Raw genomic sequence first — 16,711 nt, forward strand, 5'->3', positions numbered from 1 at the left:
ACTGCATTCTCCCTCTCTTCTCCTGTTCATTAATTTACCCCAAGTCCCCTTCACCTCACCTCTTTTGAGTACACAATTCTTGGGGTTTATTTTGAATTTTGGTTTTTGCCTCTCGAGGGAATTTTAATATTTGCAATCTGATATATAAATATTGAAATATAGTTCCAGAAAATTGTGTTACATATTTCTTTGAATCACAGTATATTGACCTATTGACTTAGGAATCATCTACATTTTGATCTTATCAATCTAAATTAATATTTAGTAATAATCTAAAGAGTTTTTCTGATTTTTAGTGTACAGTACTTCATGTACCTTTTTAGGAACAACTTTTTACTTAAAAATTTTTATTATCATTAATTTTGAAACATTATAGAGGCTCGTATTTTCCTTCTAATCAGCTTATTAGTTACACTACTATGACTGATATTAAGTTCAGGTTTTGTACAGCAGGCCCTGATATATTCAAGTTACTTTTTTATTTCAATTGAGATAATTAATAGCCTATATATTTTTGTTTTTAATATTTCTAAACTCAATTTTTATTGTTGTTATTAAGGAACTGCACAAATGTGTCACAGTTCATAACTCAGGTTATGAGTAAAATGGTTTTTGCTAATGTTCCCCCTTCCTTCACTTTCCCCCTATTTTTTCCTCTGGTCCCTACCCAAGATTACATTGTTCACTTTTAATATAATGTATATTAAATATAATGACTGCATTTGCTCATCATCCCTCCATTCCTGTGTCCCCTTGTTGTTTTGACCTTTTAAAAAAAAAACATGAAATCAACTTAAAAATTAAGATTCAGACAAAAGAATGGCCTTCTTTATTAATTCTTAAAAGAAATTCGGAGTCTATTTCATTGTGTATGGTACCCCTTTCAAAAAGGCACCAACTAACTTAAGATAAGGATGTGGCCCTGCCATGAGAAGCACATCACCCAGCCCACCCAATAATTTTCGATCCCATAGCTTCTCTTTCTTGGTTGTTTCAATCTCCTTTCTCAGTTGATGTATTTCTTTACCAATATCTTCATATTTATTTTTAAATCCTTCTGTAAGCATTTCGCCTTGAATCTACAAATGAAAAAGTAAACCTTGAAAATAAAAATTACTGAATATCAAGAGTTTTCCCTTAACAAACCTAGGAGCTAAGGATGTCTCTGTCTCTCTCTCTCTGTCTCTGTCTCTCTTTACCCACACCCAAGGCCCACAGTGTTCTTTGACACATTTGTCTAATGTTTCCTCCTGATTCATGGGTAGTAAGAACATATGTGGTCCTAGCTCCCTGCGATTTTCTCAGGAAGGTGGGAGCAGCTGGCAAAGACAGGCTCAGAAGTATCCTTGTGATATATCTCAGGCGCCATCCAGACTCACCTTCAGCTTGTGTTTCAGCTTCTTTTCCTGATCTCTTATCAGATTCTCTCTTTCCCTTTCCATCTTCTCCTGTAGTTGGGCCATAATTTCCTTTTAGCTTTTCTCTTGGGCCTCCATCTTTTGCTGCTGTTCCTTCTGTTCCTGTCTTAGCATCTCCTGCTCCTTCTCAACTGCTTCCTTTGCAGCCAGCTCAGCTAATCCACATTGGTTTTAGAGAAGAAAAACAACAAAAATCAAGCATTAACCCTAACCTCCTGGGATCCAGAACAAGTTGTCTCTGAATTTTTCCAGCGATCAAACCCTAGCACATGAGAGAATGACATGGAAATGTGCTGCCACATTGGAAATGACTAGACCTGAGCTCTTATTTTTCAGATTTAGCATCTTCTACATTCCAGTGTAGAACAGGAAGTCCTTTCATAAAGATCTTCATGTCCACCAGTTAAGGTTTTCAGGAACCACCCCCCTGTTCTGAAAGCGTTACCTTGCCCAGTACCTGTTCTGGCCTTCTCTGCATCAGTGAGAGCTTTGTATGACTGTAGGATCAATTTTTCTATAGCATCCTGGGACTGCAGGAAGATCTGGAGAACCTCATTTGCCTAGGAGACCAATAAATAAGTGGAATATGTCAAAAACATAAGTCTATTCTCTTGTTGCAGAAATTATTTCCCTCTAAATCTTGTAAAATTTCACTTGTCTTCAAGATTCCTCTGTGTCTGTTCCTTCTTGAGCCATTATAGCAAAGCCAATCTCTCTTGCAGTGGTTAGAAACAGTTTATAGCAACCTCTGCCCTAGCTCTCCAGTCTTTTTTTCATTCATTGTGGGGCTTGAACTAACAGCCTGGCTCTTGCTCCTGATCATTGAGCTCAAAACTAGCACTCTACCATTTTGAACCACAGTGCTATTTCTAGTATTCTGGTGGTTAATTGTAGATGACAGTACCACATATTTTCTTGGTGGCTATGAACTGCAATCCTCAAATCTCAACCTACTGAGATTGACAGCACACTACCTGAGCAAATAGGAATTCTTAGGTTCAAAACTCAGTACCACAAAAATAAACAATATGTCCCGACATTCTACTCTTCTACCAAGATACCTTTATTCTTTTATTTAAACTACAAGGAATCCTCTGATAATTCATCTTGACCTTCATTCTGCTCTTGGAGAAATCTTTCCTGAGCTAACTCCAGAGTTCTGTATGGCTATCCTATGAACTGCATAACAGATTTCCCGAGAATAGGCTCTAGGAATTTACAACTTATTAACTTCCCTATGCTTCATATTTCTCAACTACAAAACTTGGATAACATTAGTAGTAATTTATAGGATATTTTTGAAATTTAAATTATAGGTGTGCAAGTAGCCTGAAACTACAGGTTACTAAGTATTTATGATACAAATTAGGGTGTCGAAATTGAGACATAGTGGTGCATACTTCTAATCATAGCATTGTGGAAGCTGAAGTGGAAATGATATGAGTTGGAACCAGCCTTAAGCTACATGAAACACCTAGAGTTAAATCAAACAAAAAGAAAAAACAAAATGAAACGTAAAATATGATTTTGAATATGTGTGAGCATTATTAACACTAATATTGTTACCATATTAATCACACCATTATTTTGTACTTGGTGTTCATGCCAGCATGACATACCTCATCTTGTTAAATTCAATTTACTATTTGTATCTGAGGCAAGACTATACGTTCTTGTGAATAGAACAAAGGGTATCATTAATTTTTAAATCTCATCAACTTAACTAAGAAACAATTGCACGGTTTGATCTATGAAAAAATACTACTCTCTCCAGAAGTTTCTGGAAGTATCTGGAAGAATAATTAATTGTGGATATAGAAGGAAAAATGCAGATTTTCTTCTCAGAAATGATTCTGTGTTCCTTAATAATGAGATTCCCATGCAGGTGCCAATGGCTCACGCCTGTAATACTAGGAACCCAGGAGGTTGAAATCTGAGGAACACAGTATCAAAGCCTGCCAGGGCAGGAAATTCCATGAGACCCTTGTCTCCAAACACCCACTAGAAAACTAGAAGTGGCGCTGTGGTTCAAGCGGTAGAGCACTTTCCTTGAGCTGAAGATCACAGGGACAGAGACCAAACCCAGAGTTCAAGCCCCACAACTAACAAAATATAAATAAATAAAGAAACAAGTAAATACATAAATGAGATTCTATGACTAACTGCAATTCATCCCCTTATTCCTCACCTTTACCCCTTTCCTGGGAACTAACTTGTAGTCCTGTTCAACCTTCTTCTTGCCTTCCAAGTAGTAATTATGCCCTCCAGGTATAGAGAAAGTGCCATTGGAAATGCTTAACATTAAAGACTGAGAAATTATCTTCAGCTCCTTCTGGCAGTATTTGTCAGATGCATCTTCATTCTGCAGAATGAAATCTTCCATCTTTCTCTCTACGGTGTTCTGTGAAGATGATAGGAAGACAGTACAATGAAGGCATTAGAAAGAAATTCTATGGTGATCTTCATGGAGGAAGTAAGGTGAAGGCCTCGGAGCACATAGGGACAGGGGAAGGAGCCATTACCACTTCTGAAAACAGTCTGAGTAATATTGGTAAGTCCCTGAACATTCTGAGAGCCTGGATCATTCTCTGTAAAATGATGGGATTCAGTAACAGGCCCCACACAATTCTTTCAACAGCCCAGTGATGAACAACAATATAGCCATAAAAGAAGCTATAGCAAGTGAATGTGGCTAAAAGGAGAGTAAGCTCAGGATGTGTGTTGCAAGGATGAAAAGGAATGCATTGAAAAACGTTTGCAATATTTCTGAAGTTTCTCATATGTTCATGGTTTTGGAACCATTTGTTAATTCTTGCAATGTGCACATAAGAGTGTGAAGTGCTTTTATCCTGACAGCAACTTGATTGCAGATTCTGAAGTTGTGACCTCATTTGGGTGCCCTGAGCAGAGCACTTGTTGGCTTATCCAACATCCACACACTATACTTATGATAAACAGGATTGTATGGAATGTATATATATATATATATATATATATATATATATATCAACTGTATGTTATAAGCATAAGATTGCATATGACATACAGAACCATATGTCATATTTATACAATGGTATGGAATAAATATAAAAATGCACATTTTTAATGCTGTTCCTGAGGCTTGAACTCAGGGCCTGGGCTCTGTTCCTGAGCTTTTTGCTCAAGGCTAGCACAATTTGACTCACTTCTGGTTGTTTAATTGAGTAGCTTCTGGTTGTTTAATTAAGATCAGAGTATTATGGGCTGTCCTATCCAGATTGGCTTTGAACCATGATCTCAGATCTCAGTCTTCTGAGTAGGTAGGGTTACTGCATGAGCAACTGGTGCCTGGGTTTTTTAATTGCCAACCATATTGTAATTTATTATACAACAATAAAAGTAAGTGTCTGGTACCCATCAGCCTGTAGAAATCCTCCCACTCATAAATTCTGGGATCCTAAAAGTACAGATAGGAAATGATCCATAGGATTAAAATGATGAGCATAGCATTGTCTCAAAAGGGAAAGACGGCATGAAAGACAGATCAAGAGCAGACATCGTACCATTAGATCTTTTTGAAACTCCCACTTGTCATCCTTGAATGATAACTCCATGAAGACTGCGATGGCTTCTCTCTCACAGGCCTCATGTACATCCAACAGCTCCTGGAGGTCCTCAGTGGGGAGCCTCAATTGCTGAGCCATGTGCTGGCTGTAGTGGTTGGCTGCCTTCTGCACAGCTGCTGAGTTCTCACGCTGGGCCATGGTAGTCACAGCGTTCTCCAAACATGGCACTGCTCCACTGTTGATAGCACTGACATAAATCTCCACCAGAGTCCCCAGTCCTGGATGAGCCCAATAATTTAAGGATAAACATGAAGCTACACTTCTATTTTATTCTAAAATTAGCATTTTGAAAAACATTAAGACTTTAAGCAACTTTCACACTTTTTTGGTGATATCATGGCTTGAACTCAGGGCCTTGAGCTTACTAAGCAGGTGCTATATGAATAGAACCACACCACCAACACTTTTTGCTTTTTTTCCAGTCCTGTGGCTTGAACTCGGGGCCTGGGCACTGTCCCTGAGTTTCTTTTGCTCAAGGCTAGCACTCTGCCTCTTGAGCCACGGCGCTACTTCTGACTTTTTCTGTTTATGTTGTACTGAGGAATCAAATCCAGGGCTTCATGTATGCTAGGCAAGCACTCTACCACTACACCACATTCCTAGCCCCATTTTTGCTTCTGATATTATTTTAAGGATAGAATCCTTTGTATATACCTGTGCTATCATGAATTGTGAGCCTCCTTTTTATGCTTTTTGCATATCTGTGTTAACAGGCACAAGCCACCATGCCTATTTACTAATTAAGGTAGTTTCTTGCTAATTTTTTGCCCTAGATAACCTTAATTTATTATCTTCCCAATCACTGACTTCTGAGTAGTGGATATGAAATTCCTTTATCCTATTTGACAAAGTCTACTTCTTCTGGCACCACTGCTTTTTCCTAATCATTTTTTTCTTCCAGGCTCTTAATTCACACATTATAATTTAAATCACTAATAACCACCAATATGATCAAAGTATACTATCTAGAGAATTCCACATAAAGTTAAAAAAAGAGCAGAGTACAGAGGCAAAATGAATGAAGCTTAGAAATGAAATAAATTGTCTCACTTTTGGGACCCAAGTCTAAATAGGAATGAAAATCTGCATGTTAATTTAAGAAGAACATTATGACAGAACTTAACATTATGTGTGCATGTTGTCCACATCCTGAAGCCACTTCTGTAGCTGCACTTTAACTGAATTTTGATTTTAAACTCCCAATGAACCTTTAGGAACTTGCCATCTTATATGCATCATAACTAGTTTAAATTCACAAAATACTTTTCTATCCATACAGAACACTTTCCCAAGTGACTTAATCTAAAACACAGGAATTAATCTTTAGCATCAGTCGGCTCTTATATGATCAGTGAAATAGTTTCTAAGGTATATCCTATTCAATAAAGCTCCATGTAGACAAACAATAATTAGGAAAGATGAAATTATATGACACATGAACTACCATTTTTCTATATGCTTAACAAATGCAAAAATGTAATCAAAGCATTACTTAAGGGAATTAAGAAGAGAGGTAAATCCAGGAGCAAAGAAGACTCACATTTCCCAGTGACAATAATTCCCTCTCTCAAGTTCTTGGGTTTTGCATTGGCAAGGATGTAGGAGCAAAAGTTTTTGGATTGCACTTGGAAATTACAATCCAGCTGGTCTTCTGGCAAGTCTTCAATATGAATTAAGAGTTCCTTTTCTTTTGTAGGTCGATCAAAGACAAAACATTTGCGTTTTGGAAAGAAATGCCTAATGCATTCCCTAGGCAAGTTGGCATTTCGAATTTTCTGATTCTTGCCTATAAAAAATAAAAGGAATACAGTGTTATACCATGAGGAGGAGGAGTTATACCATGGGGGAGGGACATACAAAGCAACAATGAAATAATCTTATAAATATGTTAGAAACAATCACAAGAAAGAAAAAATAATTGAATCCTTATTTTGGGGTTCATTTCACCTAATTTCAACTTATCTGACAGTTTCTGCTTGTCTCAGTCATATACTAGTTATTGGGGGTGGTGTAGGGCTGTGGGGATGAGGGAAAGGGGAAGGGATATGAAAGGGAACAAAGGAGGAGGCAACAATGCTTGATAAAAAAGTACTCATTTCCTTGCTCATGTAATTGTAATCCCTCTGTACTTTCACAATAAATTTTCACAATGAAAAAATAAAATAAAGGAAAGGAAAAAAAGACATAATGGACATAACAAACTAGCAGTGAAAAATGCAGTCATATATGACTAATATAGAGAAGCGAGCCCTAATTGTAACAGTTATAAATGAAATTTGATCTCTAAAAAAAATTAAGATACTTGTCTATAGACAACACACAAATTCAATAACACATTTTGAACATTTACAGTAAAAAAATTAAAGGGGAAAAATTAATCATTGGAAGGGCAGCCATCACGCAAGAGGCTGAGTATTTTCATTGCCAAAGATTTTTACATCACTGTTTTAAAATCTCCTTAAAATGATACTTCATTGCTAACCAACGTTGTGCACAGAGGCAAAAGGAAACAAGTAATTGAATATTAGGCATCTATCTGTCCACAAAAGGAGGAAATTGATTAGTAACCCTAGTTCTGGCAAAACTCTCCTAAGAATTTAACTAGTGAGTAGTGAAGCAAAATGGTTAGAAGCAGTTTTCTGATTCTGTTGTATCTTTGTCAGAAATGAAATCTAAGACATAAAATTACACCAGCAAAGGGTAAGACGCTACTGGAAAAAAAATGCTAGAAAGAAGATGCACAATATTCAAGTCAGAACAGAAAAGCTGTGAGAAATATACAAATACATACATCTGTATATATGTATACACACTCACAAGTATAAGTTCATATCACAAATTGCTTAAAGACTATTTTCACTAAAAATTTTGAAGAGTAAAATTAACTTAGATGTATTATGGATATCTCTTCATTCTCTAAATTACTCTATTAGAGACAATGTGAACAACTAGAGCATTAATCAATAAGCATTTTGTTTTTTCCCATCCCCTGCCCAAATTAGAGAAGTGTACATACATGATGCAGAGCACGGACATCAAATACAGTGAGAACAGCCGTATACTGTGGGGCAGGAACATGCAAAAACAAACAAACAAACAAAAATTCACATGATACAATAGCAAGAAAATAGTTTTTCATTTTTTGGTTTTGGTCATGGGGCCTGAACTCTGGGCTTGGACGCTCTCCCTCAGCTCAATGCTAGCGCTTTACCTCTTGAGCCACAGTGTCACTTCCGGCTTTTTTTCTTTTTTGCTTATGTGGTGCTGGCAAAGCGAACCCAGGGCCTCAGGCATGCAAGGCAAGAGCTCTACTACTGAGCCACCTTCCCAGCCCCAATAGCGAGAAAATAAACACCACTTTTTACAAGACACTATGTTGGAAAACAAACTTTGCAATACAGGCAGAGTGGGGGGAGTAGGTAGATAGAGGAGTGTAGTTGTGGAGGTGGGAGGGAAGGGATTGTAGGGAGAAAAAAAAGGAGGAGCCAACAATGCTTGATAGGAAATATACTCATTACTTTACTCATGTAACTATAATTGCTCTACACAGTATTTGTACAATAAATAACGTATAAAAATAAAAAAGAATTGATCAATAAATGTTGGAAGACTGAAAAAAATAATATCTAAAAATATTGTTAGTCTTTTCAAGTGCCCCAAACAGTCTACTTTGTTAATATGTACATTTAAGAACTGTGAAATATATAATTCATTAAGTATAAGGGTGACAAATGAAGAGAGTGATATTATAGGGAACATAACTAAAAGATTGACAGCCTTATTCAAAAGAAATATCAGTACATTTTCTTAAGTATTCACTGTACAATATTCTTCTGCGGAACATCAATGAGCCAGATACTGGTAAAATACAATGTGGTAAACAATTTGATTTAAAATTGACCAATTTTATTACATGTAATTCTATACTAACCAAATTTAAATTTTGTCCCATGAAGCACTTACTTTAAAAACTTACTAGGAAGTAGAGCTGTGGCTTAAGTGGTAGAGCACTCTGCTTGAGCTGAAGAGCTCAGGGACAGTGCCCAGGCCAAGTTCAAGCCCCCTGACCAACAAAAAAACAAACAAAAAAAAACAAAATTAGTAACTGGAACTTTCGACATTATAGGATGGATTATAATAGGGATAATTGTTCATGATGTTAATGTGTCTTAAATAATTTGATCCAGTATTTGTGCCCATTCTAGTGATATTATATTCCACTTGAAAATTTTCAAATGATAATGCTAGAACAAGCATAGAAGTGTCTGTGCAGTTACTAATTGTTCAGATGAAAAACCAAAACATTTTCTAAAACATATTTTGTGAATATTTTATTTGTGTATGGTTCTGTTGATGAACTATTTCACAACAACATGTTATTTTAAATGTTCAGGTACAACATATTAGAAAGAATTGTTAGTTTTTATTTTGAAACTTCAAGTTTTATGACATATCATCTATGAGAATTGTCGAATTCTGTAAAATATTGGTTTTATGTAGTGTTTCATAAAATGGTCTATTGATATATTTAGCTTTTTGATATGAGAATTGTTGTCATAAATGATACTAGAGGACTATAAAGTGGAAATGGACATTACATTTTCAAAACGTAATTTTTAAGAGTAAAAAATGTAATTTTTTAAATAGAGTCATATTTTTAAAAAACTAATCAGTAGCCTTTCAAAAATTAGTGCAGCATATTGTAGCACAATCCAATCTCAAATAAACATGCACATCCAATGAGGATTAAAAGAGCTTAGTATATACGATAAACCTACTGAACTCTTCCCCTTCCCCAATCTCCCTCTGGTACCTGGAATAAGCTTTAAGGCATTCTCTAGATATTCATCCTCTGTGATGGGCTGATCATCTAACTTCAGCTCCAGAATGAAATCCTGAACCACCCAAACAAAGTCTGGAAAGAAACTCACAAATTCGTCAGAGTCATCCATTTCATCAGACTTCTTAGTGGTCTTTGCCTTGATTAGCTCTGTTAGTTCAGTAACATAGCTGGGATCTTAGCTAAGGAATGAAAAGCACCATACATCACAAACAAGTTTCAGATCTCACCTACAAACCCATTGATAACATTCCATTTTGTGTAATGTACCCTTTCTCAACCAGGAAAACTGAGTCACTTGTAGAAACAGGGTTAGTTGCCATTTTCCTTAACTCAATACTAGATGACTTTTCTTTTGCAGAAAGGATACTGCAGCTGCTCCAGGGCTTGCTGGTTGATGGTTCCCATGCTGTTGTAGACAAAGGTGCTGCTGAGTAGAATGGACAAGGTAAAGATCCAGGAGTCATTCTTAGAATCACCCTAGAAAGCACATGAGAGCAAGGGACAGAGGAGTCTACTTGTTTCATTCTTTCATTTATTGTTCATTTAGGACTACAGTTCAAACGGAGAATACAAAGAAGAAAAGTTTATGAAAATATCCTAAGTTTATACTTGATTTTCATTAACAGTGACTTTCCTCAGGCCTTGGTTTCCTTAGAGTGAATGATATTGTCAATGTGCATAAAATATTCTCTACAGCAACTATATATGATTATATATATTTTATATAAACAACTGCAACATATATGCATCTATATGCATATATGTATAACAGATGATCATCTCTGACAATAATTCACTAAAATTTTATTATGTGAGAAAAAATTGACCATTTTAGTAAATAGGAAAAAATGCTTTGCAGTTTCACACATGTGAATGTCTCACTGGAATAATAGCTGTTGTTTCAATGTGCTTCATTTCTTTTAAAAGCTGAGAGAAATGTGTAAGTAGAGATTAAAAGAACACACACATTGTAAAACCAATAGTAGACAAATGAGAAATGTTATAAAGTATAAGTCTTACATATGTATCACATAGTCATATCATTTGGCTGAAGCAGTGAGCATGTGTAAAGGGCTGAAAGATAAAGCAGAAACAAGATTAAGGATGAGATGGACAATGAAGTATAGAAAAATACAGTTGTGTACTACTCAACTCCCACCAAATTACAGAGGAAATGAGTAATTCTAGACAAAAGCAATTTATACTATGGTATTAGATTTAAAGTCTTCTTGGCCTCATAAGTGAGTGCTGAGAGTCCATACCCCTAGGAAATAGTTTCTGACCTATAAAGCTGGGTTTTATGGCCACTTCTGGACATCTATAGCACCTGTACTGGTTATACAAAACGTGTGTTGGCTCCTGAACTAGGTCCTTACCTTTTACTGATGGATCTATAGATTGTAGATTAGGGACTTAGAATTGGTATCTTTAGTGAGTATTTACTACATTGGATAATACTCTCAGTTGCAGAGAATATTTCACCATAACACAGACAACAAAATGAAAGAACTCTCAATATCCAAAGATGCAACAAAGCAAAAACAAGGTATAGGGACCAGAGTCCAGCTCAGTGGTAAGCATATAACAAGTATGTATGCAAGGCTCTACTTTGTCCAATCCCCAATACCTTCCAGAAAAGCATAAATCAAAGCATAAATAGACTTTCTTTTATGCAGATATGAATAATTGAGTAAATAAGCAGCTGACAGAGTAGAGGAAAATTCTTCCTTATGGAAGATCTCTGACAGCACATGTACATGCTCCCTGTGTCTGAGGTAGAATTTAATGTCACTACTACCTCACATTAAGATGTCAATTCTAGATTAAGGTTGTAGCACACTGGTAGAATACTGTCTAGGATGTACAAAAGCCTGATTTGATGCCCAGGACTAATAATAGAACAAAGAATGGGTAGACTTAGTGACACACTTCCAAAAAACAGAGTCAGAAAAAAAGGGGAAAGTTTTTAAAAAGAATAACCTAATCTTTTTAATTTTTTATTAGAATTTATCAGAGTAATACAAAGAGACAATTTAGCATTAATTTATAACTTGATTTGTAGTTGTAGGAATTGAATTAAGCAGTGGAAATTGAATTAAGATGACATATGGTAAGTTAAGAAATGCAACCAAAGGAGAATTCTCCATGGTTTTGATTTACCTTCTCCACATCACCCAGACCCTCAGTGTCCAGAAGGACCAAGGTGAAATTTGGTTTCGTTGGGTGAGTCACACACCACATCCAGATATCTTTTGTTTGAGGCCTCACTGTACTACCCAGCTGGAAACCTGCAACCAAAGAGAAAAATATTAATATAGGTGTGCTTTAAGTTCTTAGAATATCATACTGTGAGAGTCTGTCCTTCAAAATAATGAGCTAGAAGAGAAGATATAAAATAAAATGAAGGGAGCCTTCATAGGCAAAGGGTTGATAGAACTAACAACAGATTTTCTGGAAACCAAGAAGGAGCAAATAAAATGACCTTATTTAAGGAAATCACCACACTGATCAAGATACATTGCAATCATGAACTGCTCTGTTGAATGATAACGCCTTTGTTCAATGACTTGATGATATTAAAATTTAAAAATCAGTAAAAATATCACAAAAATCACCCAGCATTTAACAAAATAAGAAATACACATGACAGTATGGGAAAGAATTTTTCTACATTATTTATATGGTTTATAGGCCTTATATGTTAGTAAAAATTATAAAGCATCATTTTTTCTAGAAATTGCAATTCTTACTGCTCTCCTTATATCTCACAATCTTTCTTTATTTCACTATTATAAACAAAGCATACTGAGTAACATCTGCATTGATTCTATAGTCCTAATGAAATTATATCAGTGGGAGGAAGTAAATAATCAAAGGAACTGAGAAGGTAAGATTGGATTGCACCAGAATACTGTTCTTGTAGGTCATTAAACGGAATAAGGAAAATTCCTGTTTTGTAAAAGAGTAGGGTGATATCTTATGAGTATAGATTTAAAAATATAAGCTTTCATGTCAATCTTAATAAAGATTTAATGTTTTTCCCTTAGCAGGAGTCAGATTCTTCTTGATGGTACAACAAGCATGATTACCTTGCATTATCAAAGATCCCAGCAAATGGCTCCTGTCCTAGAAAACACTCACCTTGGTTGGGTCCTGCCAAGCGGTTCATCAGGTAGGATTTTCCTGTACGATACATTCCTACAATGGCCACCACCACCACAGGCTTTGTAATCGCTTCAAGAACCTTGACTGCCTTGGGGTTCACCATCAGCTGCTCTTTCTCATTTTCCACTAGACAAATGGGGGCCATCACAGTGTATCCTGATGACATGTTAAACTGCACCTCCCCCCCCAAAAAGAAGTAGAAGAAATAATAAAAGATTAATGGAATACAGATCTAGTGGCAACCCCAGAAGCAAGTACAATCTCTCTTGGAGAATGTGTGTTAAGTCCTTTTTACAAAATTAATTTATTTTGGATACATTTTTATTATCTTTCAATTGCTGAACAGAGGAGTTTCAATTCAACATGTCAGTTTGTGAGGACAATGCATCTTGATCAACATCACCCTCCCTTCATTCTTCTCCATGTCTCCCAGCCCCACTCATCTCCTCAATTTTGAACAAAACAACTCCTGGCCAAACAGCTCACTGTCAGAGATACCATCCTATCAGTAAGGGAAAGGATAGGCTACCTTTTTTTCATGGACATCTCTTAGATGAATCATTATTGCATAATAACTCTGCTCACACTCTGCTTGATAAAATTGTCTCTCTACTCACAAAGAAGACTAAAAACATGTAGGCTTTCTAGTAGCCTGTTATTTGTCTAGATGAATACAAGTGTTTTATTACAGTAGAAAAAAGAGCAGAAATTGGAAGATGAAAGGTGTTCTCAGAGCAATTCTGAGGATCTCAAAAATCTTATAATATGCTGTTATAAATAGAGAGCATACCATTATGGTAGCATAAGAATGGAAATACCATGATAGTTACAAGAACAAGATACTGGTAGAATAAAACAAGGATGAACTAAGATAGAATATAACATGAGTCAAGATAATTCTAAGAAAATGATGCTCATTCCAATAAAATGATGCAAATGTGAGTACCAGTATTTCAGACAGTAAAGGGTTTTATGCAGTGTATCACACTCATTACTCACTCTTGTCATTAGAAATTCTACAGTTGCTTTTGAAGGATTTTAATGCTACATATTTGTGGGATGTGTCAAATCATGCTTATCACATAAACTTCAGGATGTACCAGGGGAAGAAGAGTGAAATTCTAAATGAGTAAGGTACTGACTTTGGGTAGAATCAGTACCATGGCTCCCAGCCAAGAGTCAGTTTGAATATGAAGGAGACAAGGATCTGTGGGAATAAAGAAAGGGGTTTCCTGTGAGGAGGAAGAGTAGGCAGGAGAGAAGCAGTGGAAAGATGCTGCAAGCAGGATCCATGGAGGATGAATGGGAAAACAAGAATCCAGAGCCAACGGAGATGTCACAGCAAAGATTCAGAAGACAGTCTTCCAGGGGTCAAACCCCAGGGTTCCCATCATTTACTCACTATCAGATCTGGAAAGAGAACTTGCCTCTGTACACCTTCATTATCTTGTCAACAGTATAAATGAAACTAGTCCTGCCTGATTCACTACGGTACAGGTTAAGGAAATCAATATTTTTAAAAAAAATTGCAGTAGGATTGTCCTGTTCCCTCCAGAGAACAAATGAGACAGTGAGTTAATAAGTGTCACTATGTCTTGAAAATTGTAAACTACCAAGGAAACTAGGCTAAAGAAGAATATTTCTGTTAAAAAAAAAAGCAAACAAACCAAAAACCTGCCTTCCAACTAGTTTCTTCATAGAGTTACTCTGTAAAACTTCCTTTCTATTGTAGCTGTTAGAGAACACAAAAAAAATTGGGTCAACCATGACCTTTCAACTACTGTGCTAGACACAAGAGAAACTCAGGATTGCTTTTCTTCAGATTTGACTTTTAAGAAAGCACTGGGAAGCTGGGCGCTGGTGGCTGGCTAATGCCTATAATTCTAGCTACTCAGGAGGCTGAGTTCTGAGGATCGTGTTTCAAGCCTGGGCAGGAATACTGTGAGACTCTTACCTCCAATTAACCCCCAGAAAACTGGAAGTGATTCTATGGCTCAGAATGGAAATTAGGCTTGAGTGAAAGAACTCAGACAGGCCCTGAGTTCAATCCCCATGACAAAAATAAAAATAAAATCACTGGGAAAAGGAAGATAAAATTGTAAATATTCCTTTATTTCCTGGTCTTCACTTTTTTTCCTGCCTTTCTTCCTTTATTCTTTCTTGTTCTTTCTCTCTTTACTTCTTTCCTTCTTTCCTTTCTTCCTTCTTTCTTTTTTCTTTCTTTCCTTCTTTCTGCTTTCTTTTTCTTTTGTTCTTTCTTCCTTGCTTTCTTTCCTTTGTCCCTTTCTTTTTCTCTCCCCTCCATCCCCTCTTTCATTTTCTTTCTCTCTTCTCTCCTTCCCTTCCTTTTTTCTACTCCCTTCTCTCTCTCTTCTCTCCTTTTGTATTTCTTCCCATGCTCCTCTTCTTCCTCTGTCTTTTCCCTATCTTTCCCCTGACTTCCTCTCTCTCCCTTGTCCCTTTTCATCAATCTCTCTCTGCCACTTCCCTTTTCTCCCTATCTCTGCCAGTCCTTCCCATTCTTATTTCCCCTACTTTTTCTCCCCCTCTCTTCTCTCTTTTTCTCCTTCTCCCCCATGTCTGCTTGCAGTGCAGGACTAAGATGGTGAGCATAGATGCTTTCAAATCCAAATTAAACAGGAGAAAAGGGTCATATACTGGATTAGTAGTTTCCAAAAGCTGTTGCCTGAGTTATACTAACATACAATTAAATTAAAACTATCCCAAACTGATTTTCTCTAAATAACACAAGCACGCTGGGGTCTTACTATGGAGCTCACACATTTAAAAATTATCTTTCAGAAGTTTCACAAAGGAGTTTCAATTTCACATGTCAATTTGTGAGTTCAATCATCTTGATCGAAGACACCCTTCATGCTTCTCCTCAACCCGCCCATCTCCTTAGTTTACATGGTTTCATTTTCACATATAAATATTGAATATTTTGACTGCATTTGCCCACCCTCCTCTCTCCGCCCACCCCGCCCCCAACATCTTGACCTCATGTTCACATGTTCAGCTTCAACACAGTAAATTGTTTAAGGGAGTTAAACAGTTCAGAATAGATCCCAGGCTGAGACCTTACTGTTCTTTGTAACATTTGACCTTTCTTTGTTTGTAACATTCAACAAATGTTGAAATGCATTGTTGGTGGGAGTGTAAACTTGTTCAACCACTTTGGAAAGTAGTATGGAGGTTCCTCAAAAGACTCCATATAGAGCTCCCCTATGACCCAGCAATCCCACTTTTGGGCATTTACCCAAATGTTTACAAACAAGACCACACTAAAGCTACCAGCATAACTATGTTTATTGCAGCACTATTTACTATAGCTAAGATATGGAACCAACCCAGATGCCCCTCAGTAGATGAATGTATCAAGAAAATGTGGTATATATACACAATGGAATTCTATGCCTCCATCAGAAAGAATGACATTGCCCCATTTGTTAGGAAATGGAAAGGCTTGGAAAAAATTATATTAAGTGAAGTAAGCCAAGCCCAAAGAAACATAGGTCCCATGGTTTCCCTTATTTGCAATATCTAGTATATGTTTGAGTCAAGCAGAAAATGTCAAATAAGGTGATGCTAGGGAAATGAACCCTAAGATATGTATTCAACTGTTTTTTTTCTTTCATGTGATTGTTTCTAACACGTTTATGAGATTATTTCTTTGTTGC

The 16,711-nt window shown here is 36.5% G+C and overlaps 1 pseudogene; it reads right to left on the reverse strand.

Moving 5' to 3' along the window:
* Positions 1-800: 800 nt before the first annotated feature.
* Positions 801-13,197, reverse strand: LOC122108451 (annotated as a pseudogene).
* Between the last annotated feature and the right edge of the window lie 3,514 nt (positions 13,198-16,711).

Source organism: Dipodomys spectabilis, unplaced genomic scaffold (assembly GCF_019054845.1).
Source record: "Dipodomys spectabilis isolate Male_0828 unplaced genomic scaffold, ASM1905484v1 ptg000002l, whole genome shotgun sequence".
NCBI lineage: Eukaryota > Metazoa > Chordata > Mammalia > Rodentia > Heteromyidae > Dipodomys > Dipodomys spectabilis.